Source organism: Oryctolagus cuniculus, chromosome 11, assembly GCF_964237555.1.
Source record: "Oryctolagus cuniculus chromosome 11, mOryCun1.1, whole genome shotgun sequence".
NCBI lineage: Eukaryota > Metazoa > Chordata > Mammalia > Lagomorpha > Leporidae > Oryctolagus > Oryctolagus cuniculus.
In genome coordinates this window covers 58405562-58416173 of record NC_091442.1, presented here as the reverse complement: position 1 = coordinate 58416173, position 10612 = coordinate 58405562, and the positions used below count along the sequence as shown (strand labels likewise).

The following is a 10612-nucleotide window of genomic DNA, read 5'->3' as shown; positions in this document are numbered from 1 at the left end:
TACAGCACATTAAGGACAGAGATCCTACATGAGGAGTAAGTGCACAGTGACTCCTGTTGTTGACTTTACAAATTGACACTCCTGTTTATAGCATCAGTAATCTCCCTATGTTCCAGTCATGAGTTTCCAAGGCTATGGAAGCCCCTTGAGTTCTCCGACTCTTATCTTGTTTAGACAAGGTCATAGTCAAAGTGGAAGTTCTCTCCTCCCTTCAGAGAAAGGTACCTCCTTCTTTGAAGACCTGTTCTTTCCACTGGGATCTCACTCACAGAGATCTTTCATTTAGGTCCTTTTTTTCATTTTGCTTTTTCTTTAATATCTCAATTTCAAGGGAAAATTTTTCATTCATGTCATATATGGATTTCTTTAATTTGTGGATTTGCTTCTGAGTAATCCTATGATTAATGTTTTCAATTCTGTTTCAGGCATTTCCTCAATCTCTTCATCTTCACATTCTAATATTGAAGCATTGTTGTGTTCCTTTGGGAGGGTCATGCTGTCTTCTTGATTTTTGCTTCTTGAATATGCATTTATTTTTGGTGTTTGTGGAGACACTTGTTGGTTTTTCCTCTGGTGGCTTTTTGTCTTTACACTATGCCTCTTTGGCACAGTGAAATGTTTGCTGTTTCAGTGCATAACCAGAAGTATGTGCTGGATATGGCCAGAGTGGGGTGAGAGTCCAGGGTAATACCCAAGATGGGTGTGGTAGAGCCCTTCTTCTTCTTCTTCTTCTTCTTCTTCCTCCTCCTCCTCTTCTTCTTCTTTAAATCAGAAGAAATGATTTGATCACCTCTGTTGGAAAAATGACACCCTCACTTCCTCTCTTCCAAGGTGATCACTGCCCAGGTGTTACCTCTGAGTGGGTGAAATACTCATCTGCACTTCTGTAAGAACCACACAAAGGATCTGTGCAGTCTTTAGCATGAATGTGGATCCTGTTGTGATAACACACCCCAGGTATTCAGGGAGCTCTGAGTGTTTGGAGCTGCTCACAGTGATTCCCCAGAGAAACAGCTACATTCTGCCCACTCTTTCTCACAGTCTCAGAACACAAGGCCCCCACAGTCATAGGGTACAGAGTATCCACTCTGCCCTGCTAGACTGTCCTGTCCACAGAATGACAGAGATGTTCCCAGATCCAGCTGCCTGTTGGTGGTCCACCTAGGAGATTTAAACCCCAGAGTCTTTGATATGTTGGATCACTTGGGGCACATCACAGTCCTATGAGGGTGCCTGCCCCCCTGTCCATCCTCCCAGCCAGACTCGAAGTCAATGGGGACTGTGGATTTTCCCCTCTGATAAACCTCTGCATCACATACATACACAAGAGCCGTGGGTTGCAGCTCCTTCTGATTTCGCAGTGTTCTTTCCTTGTAGCTACTTTCTAGGTGCGTGGACCCAAGCCACTGGCACAACTACTGACAAGATAGCATCTGTCTCGTCTCAGCCGGTTGCTGAGTGCATGCACAAAAGCTGGCACAGCTGTTATGTATATCCAAAATGGAGCCCTCCCTCTCTCAGCTGGTTGCTGGTCACCATTGTTGCAGGGGGCGGGGGTGGACAGGGTGGGCAGAAACTTGTCCCTTTTTTTCTTCTGCATGTTAGCAGATATCTTGCCCCTCCCTGCCCCACCCCCCAAGCCCAGGCTCCAGGCAGGACTTATGCCAGGCTCTCCTTTCAGGTGTGTTGGCAATGGTGCGGGTGGGTGCAGTCTGATCTCACCTCAGTCTCCAAAGTTGATCTTATCTCAGGCTGTTGGCGGCTGGGGTCCTGTGTTGTGTCCTTGCTCCTGCTGTGTGTCTGCACCCTCCACATAGATCTATGGATCCCTTTTACTTACGTAGAGTTTCCACTGCAGTTTTCTCCCTAATTCTGCCCTGAGATTGCACTCTCTCCATTTTTTATAAATATCTTCCCCTAGCCTAGAGCAGTAAGCTCCCTCCCTATTCCACCATCTTGAAACCTCCTCTAGATGCTGTTTTCTTCTCCACTTCAGGGCTTTTGCAATGTTTTCTCTCTTCCTTAAATTCTCTCTTTGCATTCTTGCATTATTTCACTGATGGATCTTATTTCATAAAATTTCAGCTTAACTATGACCTCATCAATGATGTATGCCTAGGGAGTTTTTTGAAGTTATATTCTGTTTACACCCATTGTTAGAAATTGCTCCATTTCCTTTGGGATACTTACTAATATTTGTAATTATATTTGTAATTATAGTTTATGCCACTATTCTAATATAAGCTCCTTGACAACACAGGCCATATCTCTTTTGTAAACCACAGCATATGCAGGAATAAATAGCTCTTTGCCTTGCCTACAACAGATCATTCAGTCAATCAGTGAGACCAGACATATTGTCTTTGACAATTTTGACCAATTACATTTAAAGTGTAACAAAAATTACATTATCAATCTATTTATATTTTAAACTTTAAATTTTCTGTTAAAGGACATCAGTGAATTGAGAACATCTTGGAAATCAGAGAGAAAGTAGATGATTTTATCTGTAGGTAGTGATAAATGAGAAGGAATCCTCTTAAAAGCCACATGAGGTTTAGAGTAAGGTGATGGAGCAAGGATTGTGGGTGGTAGGGGGTGGCCTAGCAGTGGTGGTTCTGTTTCTGCTCATTTCTTTACCCTGTTTTCCCTGAGGGAGTTTGGCTGAGGCTGCTTGAAACCTTGTCCCTGAGTCTCTTAGGAGTGAGCCCATCTGAGTTAATTCTAAGAGGTAGAGATTAAGAACCCAGAATAGGATAGCTCAGAGTTGAGACCTACATCAGCCATTTAATGGCTATGAAACCTTGGGAAATTCAGTATTGAGCTCTACTTCCTGGTTCATGAAAGGCAAATACTAACAGTATGTTTTGTGAATTGAAAAAAAAAAGGTGTATTTTATTCTTGGGTTGCAATGCGCTAGTTATTTTGAGTTTTTGCATCAAGCCTGTTACTAAACAAATATTAAATAAATTCTACTTAATACTTCTGATTCTTTTTCTGAGACTTGTTGCCCCTCCCCTTGTGAGCAGGCTTTGCACACTCTCACATACCTTCGCCTTCCTTATCCTGGGTTTGTATCCTTTGCTGTATTCTATATATATCTTTTGGGTTTTCTGCTTTCCTTACAATTATATACAAAATTAAAAGGTCTTCTTACATTCTAAAAAGTAATATGTTGATAGGCATGTTAATCATGGGAATAAGTTGACTACATGCCTGTATAACACTTGACTTTTCTTTTTTGCATAGCTTTTAGATTTCTAGTCTACCTTGTTATTTTTTGTGATTTCCTACCCAAATCTCTCATTTCATGCATTGTACCTTGGATCAATCACTTCTCACCTCTCAACAGTTATAGTCTTCACAGTCTTTTCTGAACTTGTCTTAGTGCCTTCTTCTTTTATGTTGTAAACAAGAATGGAAAAAGCTTAGCCAAATGGGTGCCAGTTACTATAAATACAATGATTAAGGACTGAAGAAAGCCATTTAAATAGAGACATATAAATGACTTAATAAGTAATTTAGCCAATCTTCTAATTATGCAGATGGAAATCAAGTAGTCTTGTTAGGAGAAATGTTAAAAAAACCTCAAATGCTGAATTCGTACTTATTCCCCACTAGATCAAGTCAGAAAAAAATTATAGGATTTTTTTCTATGTTTTCCTGATTTACACTCACCTATTAAGAAGTTTGTTATTTCCAGTGCATTCTTTTGTCTTCCAAGGATACCCAGTGAGTCCGTTCCGGCTCTTTCCTTAGTATCTATATCTTTTTCTGGAAAAACTGAAATTGGTGATGTGGGATATCTGGAAAGTCCATCTACTTAATGTCTTCAAAGCTGATAGTTTTATTTATGCTGCTCCTTCCTGGCATATTTGTGTTGTTATGTAGAATCCTAATGAGGAAATTTATGTTATAAGGACAGGTTTCTATTGGCGATTCCAGTGAAAATAAAATCATTTTGCTCTACTAACTTAATTCGAAAGCCTCTCCAAAAATGGCAGTGATAATAACATTGATAGGGCAACTGTTAAATGTCAGAAACTAGATTACATTAAAGACAGATTAGCACACTTAATTCTCAGAGTAATCCTCTGAGGCTGATTATAATTCAATCCTCATTTGACAGATGAAGCAACTAAGGTGCAGAAATGCTGAAAATCTTGTCCAAGGTCATCGATTGAAGATGTGGTCAATGGGAATACGAGAAGCCCAGCTCACAGGAGCTACAAAAGATAATCTCCCTAACTGCGTGTTTTACTGGGTGATTTCTCCTCCTATCATTTGAGATAATGACCAGGATTCTTTGTGATTCCATCAAGTAACCACCAGGGGACACCTCGTTTCTGAGCAAAACATTGCAGAGGCACTTTTCTTCCAAAATAACAATTAATTACATTTCTTGGTAACTGAAATGTTTTCCATTTGCAGTCTCTATCTCCAGGGCTTTCAATTTCTCTTATTACTGAGATGTAATAGGGCCTTCCTATTTATTGAATTCTTTACTTAGTGGAGGATTAAGCTTATGATTATAAAATAAATTGAAAGTATGTTATTGTAAAAGTTGAAAGAAAGAATAAGGAAGGAAAGAAGAGGGAGTGTGGGAGTATGGGCTGGCGGGGGGTGAGTAGAGTGGGAAGTAGCACTATGTACCTAAATCTGTATATTAAATACATGGAATTTGTTCAGCTTCTGTAAATAAGTTGAAAAAGAGAAAGGAGTGGTTATCTTCTGACTTTTTTTTTAAAAAAAGATTTATTTATTTGAAAGGGACAGGGAAGGAGGAAGGGGGAGAGAATGAGAGCGAGAGCGAGAGAAAGAGAGAGAGAGAGATCTTCACTCCACAATAGACAGGGCTGGGGCGAGCCCAAGCCATGAGCCAGGAACTTCCATCTGGGTTTCCCACGTGGGTAGCAGGAACACCAGGTACTTGGGCCAGTGTCTACTGCTTTCCCAGGTCATTAGCAGGGAGCAGGATCAGAAGTGCAGCAGCTGGGACACAAACTGGCACCCATATGGGATGCTGAGGTTGCACATTGCAAGGGGAGACTTAACCCGCTGTGCCACAATGGTGGCAACCCAACAAGGCCTTTTCTCCTGCCTTTTAGAACACATTTCCCACAACAGTCCTGAGGGATGTTCCCCTGAGGCAGGGGAAATGTGGTACTTTCTTCCCTGCTGAGGTGTGGTGTCCATATCCAACATTTCCTAAGCCCACTTTCGAGCTGGTCAATCCTGAATTTATGGAATATGAAGCTGCTTCTCTCCCAGGTACCACAGAATCAGTCAAGAAATAATCATCCGAGGGCATTAAAGTTGAGAAGCTTTCCTATCGCTCTTCTGTTTCTTCTGATACATGCTCCAAATGTCCACATATAGGGCTTACTAAGGTCTCTTCAACCTGGCCTAAGCCCTGTGCACCTGTGATACTATTATAACTTCTACTTTTGCAAAAATATGTTTTGATTAGTATTCTGGTGTCATCTGGAACAGACTAAGTGACTGCATGCAGGAAAGTTTATTAAAGTACACTGAATTACTGTATTGTCTTTCATTTTTTTTTCTTTTTTTGACAGGCAGAGTGGACAGTGAGAGAGAGAGACAGAGAGAAAGGTTTTCCTTTTGCCGTTGGTTCACCCTCCAATGGCTGCCGTGGCTGGCGCACTGCGGCCGGCACATCGCGCTGATCCAAAGCCAGGAGCCAGGTGCTTCTCCTGGTCTCCCATGGGGTGCAGGGCTCAAGTACTTGGGCCATCCTCCACTGCACTTCTGGGCCACTTCTGTAGCCCCACAGTTGCACACATTGGAATATCTGTGAGTGGGCAGAGATCTCCTAGGTTTCCATTGGCCACAGTTCCTGGAGGTCTTTCCCAAATGTCCTTTATATTCAGTGAGTCTTATCAAGATATCTAGTAAAGGACAGTTTCTGACTTCAGTGCTAGAAAAAAATGCTCATTCTCTATAGTTCAAAGAAATAAATACCACTGTGATGGTGAACTCTCTTTGTTTTGGGCAAAGGCAGTATCCTGACTTGTGTAGGAAAACAGGCGTCATTGCAAATTCTATATTGAAAAGAGTGGTGCAAGTTATATCTCTTTGGTCCCCAACAGGCTTTTAGGAATATCTGATGAAATAAACAAAAGGACCCCTTGGGACTCCAGGTCCAAATGTTGCCAGTTAGCCTATAGTATAATTAACTTTAATAAACTTTGTGTGGTATCAATTGGGACTTTGTCTTTGGAGAAAGGAAGATGCAACAACAAAATCAGAAGCAGGTCACTTGCAAACAATGTGTCAGATGAAACTTGAGTGGTTTCTTTTCTTTTTCTAAATTTATTTTGTTTGAGGAATACAACTTCATGCATTTACTATATATAGATTTGGTAACATGATGCTTCTTCCTTCTCTATCTGCCTTCTAACCATATTCCTACCTTTCTTCCTCCTCCTTCTTCCTTTCCTAACCTTATTTTTTTACAGAGATCAATTTTCAGTTAATTTTTATACTCATAAGATTAACCCTACACCAAGTAGAAAGTTCACTGATTAGTATAAAGAAAAAAAGAAGTAGAGAAAAACAAACAAGAAAAACATTGATCCCCGATAGTCAAGGCAAGGGCTATTCCAAATCATTGCATCTTAAAGTGTTAGTTTCGCTCCTATAGATTACATTTTTTTTATTTGACAGGGAGACTTATAGACTGAGAGAGAGAGAGACAGAGAGAAAGGTCTTCCTTCCATTGGTTCACCCCCCAAATGGCTGCCACAGCCGGCATGCTGCGCCGATCCAAAGCCAGGAGCCAGGAGCCAGGAGCCTCTTCCTGGTCTCCCATGTAGGTGCAGGGGCCCAAGCACTTGGGTCATCCTCCATTGCCCTCCCAGGCCACAGCAGAGAGCTGGACTGGAAGAGGAACAACTGGGACTAGAAACTGGTGCCCATTTGGGATGCCGGTGCTGCAGGCGGAGGATTAACCAAGTGAGCCATGGCGCCGGCCCCTATAGATTACACTTTTTTTTAAACTTTTATTTAATGAATATAAATTTCCAAAGTACAGCTTATGGATTACAATGGCTTCCCCCCCATAACGTCCATGAAAGATCTCCGCAAGTGAGATCCCAGTGGAAAGAACGGGTCATTAAAGAAGGAGGTACCTTTCTCTGAAGGGAGGAGAGAACTTCCACTTTGACCATGGCCTTGTCTAAATATGATCAGAGTCAGTGAACTCAGGGAGCTTCCATAGCGTTGGCAGCTCATGACAAGAGCCTAGGGTGATTACTGATGCCATAAACAAGAGTGTCAATTTGTTAAGTCAACAACAGGAGTCACTGTGCACTTACTCCTCATGTGGGATCTTTGTCCTTAGTGTGCTGTACATTGTGATTTAATGCTATAACTAGTACTCAAACAGTATTTTTCATTTTATGTTTCTGTGTGGGAGCAAATTGTTGAAATCTTTACTTAATGTATGCTAAACTGATCTTCTGTATATAAAAAGAATCGAAAATGAATCTTGATGTGAATGGAAGGGGAGAGAGAGTGGGAAAGGGGAGGGTTGCGGGTGGGAGATTACACTTTAAGTACTGTTTTAGATACCACAGATTAGAGAGAACATATGGTATTTGCCTTTATGTGATTGGTTTATTGCACTAAGTATAATGGTTTCTGGTTGTATCCATTTTATTGCAAATGACAGGATTTCATTTTTTTTTTACTGCTGTGTAGTGTTCTATAGTGTATATATGCCATAATTTCTTTATCCAGTCTTCAGTTGATTGACATCAGGTTTGATTCCATATCTTAGCTATTGTAAATTGAGCTGAAATGAACATGGGGTACAGATAACTTTCATATGCATTTTATTTTGGATTGGGTAAATTCCCAGGAGTGGGATGGCTGGTTCATATGGTAGGTATATATTTAGCTTTCTGGGACATCTCGGTACTATCTTCCACAGTGGCTGTGTCAGTTTACATTCCCCCCAAGAGTGGATTAAGGTAGCTTTGTCCCCACATCCTCACCAGCATTTGTTGTTTGTTGATTTCTGTATGAGACTCATTCTAACAGGAGTGAGGTGAAACCTCATTGTGGTTTTGATTTGCATTTCCCTGACGGCTGGCAATCCTGAGCATTTTTTCATGTGTCTGTTGGCCATTTGAATTTTCTCTCTTGAAAAATATCTGTTCAGGTCACCCATTTCTTAATTGGATTGTTTGTTTTGTTGTTAAGCTTCTCAGCTCTTTATAGATTAAGGAAGTTAATCTTTTGTCAGTCGCGTTGTTTGCAAATATTTTCTCCCATTCTGTTGGTTGACGCTTCACTTTGCTGAGTGTTTCTTTTGCAATGCAGAAGTTTCTCAGTTTGATGTAATCCCACTTGTTAATTTTGGCTTTGATTGCCTGTGCTTCTGGGGTGTTTCCCAAGAAGTCTTTCCCTGTGCCAGTGTCTTGTAGGGTTTCCCTGATGTTCTCTAGTAATTTGATGTTATCATGTCATAGATTTTGGTCTTTGATCCATGTTGAGTGGATTTTTGTGTAAGGTGTGAGGTAAGGGTCTTGTTTCACACTTCTGCATGTGAAGATACGGTTTTCCCAGCACCATTAGTTGAAGAGACTGTCTTGGCTCCAGGAGTTGTTTTGTTCCTTTTTCAAAGATAAGTTGGTTATAGATGTGTGGATTGATTTCTGGGGTTTCTATTCTGCTCCATTGGCCTACACATCTGGTTTTGTGCTGGTACCAGGCTATTTTAATTATAACTGACCCATAGTATGTCTTGAGGTCTGGTATTATGATGTTGTATAATATTGTTTTAGCAATTCTGGTAGAATTCAGCAGTGAAGCCATTGGGACCTGGGTTTTTCTTTGTTGGGAGTGTCTTTTTTTAAGATTTATTTATTTATTTGAAAATCAGAGTTACACACAGAGAGGAGAGGCAGAGAGAGAGAGAGAAAGAGAGAGAGAAAGAAAGGTCTTCCATTCACTGGTTCACTCCCCAGTTGGCCGCAATGGCCCGAGCTGTCCCCATCTGAAGCCAGGAGGCAGGAGCTTCTTCTGGGTCTCCCATGAAGGTGCAGGGGCCCAAGGACTTGGTCCCTCTTCTACTGCTTTCCCAGGCACACTAGCAGGGAGCTGGATTGGAAGTGGAGCAGCCGGGACATATAGCGCCCATATGGGATGCCGGCACTGCAGGCAATGGCTTTACCCGCTATGCCACAGTGCCAGACCCTGTTGGGAGGGTCTTTTTTTTTTCTTTGTGGGCCTTACTGCAATGGTTTATTTATTTTTAACTTTTATTTAATGAATATAAATTTCCAAAGTACGGCTTATGGATTACAATGCCTTCCCCCCCAATACCGTCCCTCAGGAGGGTCTTTATTACTGATTTATCTCTGTTTTATTCTGTTTAGGTTTTCAATGACTGACTTTTGATAGATTTTACGTGTCCAAGAATCTATCCATTTGTTCTAGATTTTCCAAATTGTTGTCATAGAGCAATTTGTAATAATTCCTGATGATTCTTTTTATTTCTGTTTCTTTTTGTTTATTTATTATTCCTTATTCTATTTATTATTTTTTTTATTTCCTGATTCAACTCTGACTTTATTGGTTTGGGCCTTCTCCCTTTTTTTTGTTTAGTTGGGCCATTGGTATATCAATTTTTTCCCCAAAGAAACCTTTTATTTCAGGAATACAAATTTCATAAGTATAACTTTAGGAATTTTTCTTTTGCTTGGTCAATAAGTTTATTGTCTTTATCAGAAAAATCTTCATAGAAAGTTGTTTGGTTTAGCTCTCAGCAGCCCTCTTCTGAGCTCTGAGTAAGCTTGCTTTCTTTTGAGCTACCCCATCTTTCTTCTGGGCAAGGGACATTTTGGGAAGGTTCCACCTGAAAAATGAAGTAGAAGTAAGAAAAAGTTAGGAATATATATTTTAAATCTATGGCTAAAAAGGACACAGTATTTAATTTCAACTGAAAATGACATTATTAGATGAAAGCTGAATAATCCAAGTTCTAATATTTATTCTTGTTTATGATCTTTAACTTTCTAAACCCCAGCTTCTGTTGGCCTATTATCTGATGGCCTATTATCACATGGCCAATAAATAAGACTTGTTAGTATAGTGCTAAGATGTTTGTTAAGTATCATATTTTATTCCATCCAAAAACCAAAACAGGAATGATCTTTAGGTAGCCAATAAAAATGCAGTAGCTGGTACTTGCACTGTACTGGGCTAGAATGGGCCACCTCAGCAGCTTCTGAGGCTAAAACATTTCTATCACCACAATTATTTTAGCAAACCTGGTTCCCTTTGCTTCTGCCTCATCACACAGAGCCAGTGATCGAGTTTGCATAGTATAAATTTAGGAATAAAGTAATTCTTCCCACCATACCTGCTTTCCCACCCACACTCCCACCCCTCCTCCTCTTCCCTCTCCCATTCCCGGTCCCATTCTCCATTAAGATTCATTTTCTGAATAAGATCGAAGTTGGCGAATTCAAAAGGCTTCCATAGCCTTGGCAACTCATGACTAGAGCCTAGGGAGATTACTGACACCATAAACAAGAGTGTCAAATTGTTAAGTCAACAACAGGAGTCACTGTGTACTTACTCC

At 40.6% G+C, this 10612-nt stretch overlaps 1 non-coding gene across 1 annotated transcript; it reads right to left on the bottom strand.

Moving 5' to 3' along the window:
* Positions 1 to 10218: 10218 nt before the first annotated feature.
* On the bottom strand, positions 10219 to 10351 carry LOC127491212 (small nucleolar RNA SNORA66). The gene has a single exon (XR_007919802.1). It is a non-coding gene; the product is annotated as a small nucleolar RNA SNORA66 (small nucleolar RNA).
* Positions 10352 to 10612: the final 261 nt, after the last annotated feature.